Genomic DNA, 5,000 nt, shown 5'->3' on the forward strand with positions numbered 1-5,000 from the left:
TTAGAATTATATTATGATACATAAACACATTGTTAAATACAATCCCAAAGTTTCCTTACTTTAATTAAGTAAAGTGCCAAAACCCAATGGTAGAAATTGTAGTACTGGTGGTAGTGAGGATGATGTGGTGTTAGTGGTTGTAGTAATAGTGGTAGTGATGAAGATACGATAGTGGTTGTTGTTGTAGTAGTAGTGGTAGTGATGATGATATGGTGGTGGTGGTTGAAGTAGTAGTTGTAGTGATGATGATGTGGTAGTTGTAGTAGTAATGGTAGTGATGATGATATGGTGGTGGTTGTATTAGTAGTCGTGGGAGTGATGATGATGTGGTGCTGGTGGTTGAAGTGGTAGTGATGATGATGTGGTGTGGTGGTTGTAGTAGTGAGGTAGTGATGATATGTTGTAGTGGTGGTGTTGTAGTAGTAGTTAGTAGTAGTAGTAGTAGTAGTAGTAGTAGTAGTAGTAGTAGTAGTAGTAGTGTAGTGTAGTAGACGTAGTAGTAGTAGTAGTAGTGGTTGTAGCAGCAGTAGTATAGTAGTAGTAGTAGGAGTAGTGGTTGTAATAGTAGTAGTAGTAGTGGTAGTGATGACGATGTGGTTGTGATAGTTGTAGTAGTAGTGTTAGTGATGATGATGTGGTGGTGGTGGTGGTTGTAGTAACAGTGGTAGTGATGATGATGTGGTGGTTGTAGTAGTAATGGTAGTGATGATGATATGGTGGTGGTTGTATTAGTAGTCGTGGGAGTGATGATGATGTGGTGCTGGTGGTTGAAGTGGTAGTGATGATGATGTGGTGCTGGTGGTTGTAGTAGTAGAGGTAGTGATGATGATGTTGTAGTGGTGGTTGTTGTAGTAGTAGTAGTAGTAGTAGTAGTAGTAGTAGTAGTAGTAGTAGTAGTAGTAGTAGTAGTAGTAGTAGTAGTAGTAGACGTAGTAGTAGTAGTAGTAGTGGTTGTAGCAGCAGTAGTATAGTAGTAGTAGTAGGAGTAGTGGTTGTAATAGTAGTAGTAGTAGTGGTAGTGATGACGATGTGGTTGTGATAGTTGTAGTAGTAGTGTTAGTGATGATGATGTGGTGGTGGTGGTGGTTGTAGTAACAGTGGTAGTGATGATGATGTGGTGGTTGTAGTAGTAATAGTAGTAGTAGTAGTAGTAGTAGTAGTAGTAGTAGTAGTAGTAGTAGTAGTAGTAGTAGTAGTAGTGGTTGTAGCAGCAGTAGTATAGTAGTAATAGTAGTAGTAGTGGTTGGAGCAGTAGTAGTATAGTAGTATTAGTGGTAGTGATGACGAATGGTTATGGTGGTTGTAGTAGCAGTGGTAGTGATGATGATGAAGTGGTGGTGGTTGTAGTAGTAGCAGTGGTGGTAGTGATGAAGATGAGGTGGTGGTGCTTGTAGTAGTAGTAGTGGTGGTAGTGATGAGGATGTGGTGGTGGTTGTAGTAGTAATGGTAGTGATGATGATGTGGTGGTGGTTGTAGTAGTAGTGGTAGTGATGATGGTGATGTGGTGGTGGTTGTAGTAGTGATGGTAGTGATGATGATGATGATGTGGTGGTGGTTGTAGTAGTATTAGAGGTAGTGATGATGATGTGGTGATGGTGGTTGTAGTAGTAGTGGTAATGATGATGTAGTGGTGGTGGTTGTAGTAGTAGTGATGATGTGGTGGTTGTAGTAGTTGTGATAATGATGTGGTAGTGGTGGTTGACGTAGTAGTGGTAGTTGCAGTGATGATGATGTGGTGGTGGTGGTTGTAGTTTAAGTGATAATGATGATGTGGTGGAGGTAGTTGTAGTAGTAGTGGTAGTGATAATGTGGTGGTGGTTGTAGTAGTAGTGGTAATGATGATGTGGTGGAGATGGTGGTTGTAGTAGTAGTGGTAGTGATGATGATGTGGTAGGGGTAGCTGTAGTGGTAGTTGATGTTGCAGTGATGATGATGTGGTGGTGGTTGCAATAGTAGTAGTGATGACGATGTGGTTGTGGTGGTTGTAGTAGTGGTGGTAGTGATGATGATGATGTGGTGGTGGTGGTTGTAGTAGTAGTGGTAGTGATGATGATGTGGCGGTGGTGGTGTAGTTGTAGTAGTGGTAGTGATAATGTGGTGTCGTGGTTGTAGTAGTAGTGGTAGTTGTAGTAGCAGTGGTAGTGATGATGTGGTGGTGGTGATTGTAATGGTGATGGTAGTTGTGGTACTGGTAGTAATGATGATGTGGTGGTGGTTGCAGTAGTAGTTGTGGTACTGATGATGCTGTGGTGGTGGTGGCTGTAGTAGTGGTAGTGATGATGATGTTGTGGTGGTTGCAGTTGTAGTGGTAGTGATGATGGCTGTAATACTAGTGGCTCGATGATGATGTGGTGGTTGGAAGGGGGGGGGGGGGGGGGGGGGGGGGGGGGTATCCTTGGAACAAATTGACCTCACCGGAAGTTGCCCGGAGCCCGGAATTTTTGGCTCCAGACCGGAGTTTTTTCCGGTCAAACCGGAGTTTTGGCATCACTGCATCGACCATACTCAATTTGGCCATTAATTTTTTTCATATTCTTGGGAAAAAAATTCCATATTTTGATGGTACATGAAAAACTAGAGGATTATTTATCATGTACGTAAAATCTTTATTATTCTTTAGATGTCCATCATTGTGAGGTTTGAAAGAAACTAACAAGATGTAAATAAAACAAGTTCAAACCAACCAAATGCCTTATGGTTATTTATGATGGACATCATGAATCTCTTCGAGAAAGACGTCTCTCGTGTACAACAAACGACTTCAGCTGTATCAAAAGTCATCGGCACCAAATCGTCACTAAAACACTTAGTGATTTCAACCACCCATAGCCAACCATTGTATGCCCGGTCACCGGCTGCACGTACCAAACACCTGCAGAACACGACACAGGTGTGGCTATTGCCCTCCTAAATTTGTACAGCAAAGACCATGACACTTCCTCTACCTCTAGGGCAGACAAAGTCAAACACCCAGTCATCTCCCTCAGTGGCACCACTGAGGAATGGGACTAATTTATGTCCAGATGGACTGAATACAAGGCAGCCACCAAAATAACAGGCAACGAAGCCAACATTCCAGTTACTCGAGTGCTGTGATGAGCCACTCCGTAGAGATATCACACGTTCCAAGGGGGGGCTCCCTTAATCAGCAGCCCGAAACAGATGTACGTCAGGCCATTCGAAATCTTTTTTTATATCTGATTGTCCACCCAGCGGTGATAGGGTAGCTGAATCCTTTAAATAAGGTGGAAAGTACTTTGCGATCGATAGAATCTTATTTAATATGCCACTCTGTCATTTCAACACTTCAGAAACTTGTGACAAATTTTGAATCATGTCATTTCAACACTTCAGAAAATTGTGACAAATCCTGAATCATGTCATTTCAACACTTCAGAAAATTGTGACAAATCCTGAATCATGTCATTTCAACACTTCATAAATTGTGACAAATTCTGAATCATGTCATTTCAACACTTCAGAAATTGTGACAAATTCTGAATCATGTCATTTCAACACTTCAGAAAATTGTGACAAATCCTGAATCATGTCATTTCAACACTTCAGAAAATTGTGACAAATCCTGAATCATGTCATTTCAACACTTCAGAAAATTGTGACAAATCCTGAATCATGTCATTTCAACACTTCATAAATTGTGACAAATTCTGAATCATGTCATTTCAACACTTCATAAATTGTGACAAATTCTGAATCCACAGGCCTCCTAGCTTTAAATGACTACTTTTTAAAATGAAAACAATCTGGTCTGTGCGACTATGTGGTCTGGTGGTATGACACTGCTTTCGGTCTGAAGATCCGGGGTTCGAGACTTGCTCGGCGCATAGTAGAGTCCTTGGAAAAGGATCTCTACTCACATTCTCTCACTCTCAGGTGTAAGATGAGTACCTGGCCGTTAACAGCGTTGTCTCTGCCGGTAAAAATATTGTTACAGGCATCGTGTCCCGTCCTACATGTTAAATGTTGCTGTTGACCAGCGACCCCTTGTAAAGCGCTTTGAGCCCATTTAGTGGATATTGCGCTATATAAAAGCTCAACCTCGAATCTTTGAACCCACATTTCTACTCTTTGACATTGACTCTTTGGGCATGACACTTTACTCCCTCCCCCTCCGCTACTCCCGACTCCCAAGCGTGAATGTACCTGACTTGAGGTAGTGATAAGATATAAACAAAGGCAAATATCACCCCAAATAAGAAATCTATATTTGTTTCCATATTTAAAGATAGTGGTAGGCCACATGCGGCTATGTGATCTCGTAATATGACATTCGCCATCGGAGCAGAAGGTCCTCAGTTCAAGTCCCAGGATGAATGAAACACTACAGACGAATGAGATAATCTCATTTATCGGTAGTGTTTCGTTCATCCTGTTTTGTTGATAAAGAGGAAGCCTGAAACATCCACATTATCTGTTTTCATTTATCAAATTGAAGCTTACATTCAATTTCACATTGTTATTTATGTTTTTGAGCAACATTTATCATTTACACCTCCCTTTATTGGGATATTGTACTGTAGTGTGATATACTGAGTTAATATTTTATCATTATTTAAAAAGCCTTAAAAAATAGTTTTGATTTTTTAACAAAATCTTTGTCCCTTGATAAGTCATGGTTTCTCAATACGCAATATTTCCTAGATACAATGTCTGACTCTGTTGTCCACATGTAGTCAACTAGATTTTTGGAAACATGACGATCTGGAGTTTTCTTTCTTTCAATTTTTTGTTTTGTTGGTCTTGTTATCTTTTAAATAAGATACCACAATTATAATATAAAAATTTAATTGATGGGGGAAAATTACAAAAATTAAAAAGATATATAATATAAAAAATGATAGATAGGCCCTATAATTATAATCACTTAGGATTATCCATAAATATTATTATTAATATTAAAATTATTTATTATAGCATCACAATCATCATTGTCATTATTATTCTTAGTGTTTATTCTTCTATGTTGATATCAATTACCA

General features: G+C 39.7%; 1 protein-coding gene across 6 annotated transcripts in view; it reads right to left on the minus strand.

The window, feature by feature from the left end:
* LOC144976653 (uncharacterized) overlaps window positions 1-5,000 on the minus strand; it is a 50,746-nt gene that overhangs the window by 33,331 nt on the left and 12,415 nt on the right. For 2 of the 6 annotated variants that reach the window (XM_078920965.1, XM_078920968.1), the window contains exon 1: window positions 4,999-5,000. This exon is cut by the window's right edge. The exons of the other annotated variants lie outside the window; for them this stretch is intronic. The gene's annotated coding sequence lies outside the window, so the exon portion shown is untranslated. The remainder of the gene's footprint in view (window positions 1-4,998) is intronic. 6 annotated transcript variants of the gene reach the window in all.

Source organism: Berghia stephanieae, chromosome 7 (assembly GCF_034508935.2).
Source record: "Berghia stephanieae isolate SIO BIC M18660-M18661 chromosome 7, UCSD_Bste_1.3, whole genome shotgun sequence".
In the NCBI taxonomy this organism is placed as follows: domain Eukaryota; kingdom Metazoa; phylum Mollusca; class Gastropoda; order Nudibranchia; family Aeolidiidae; genus Berghia; species Berghia stephanieae.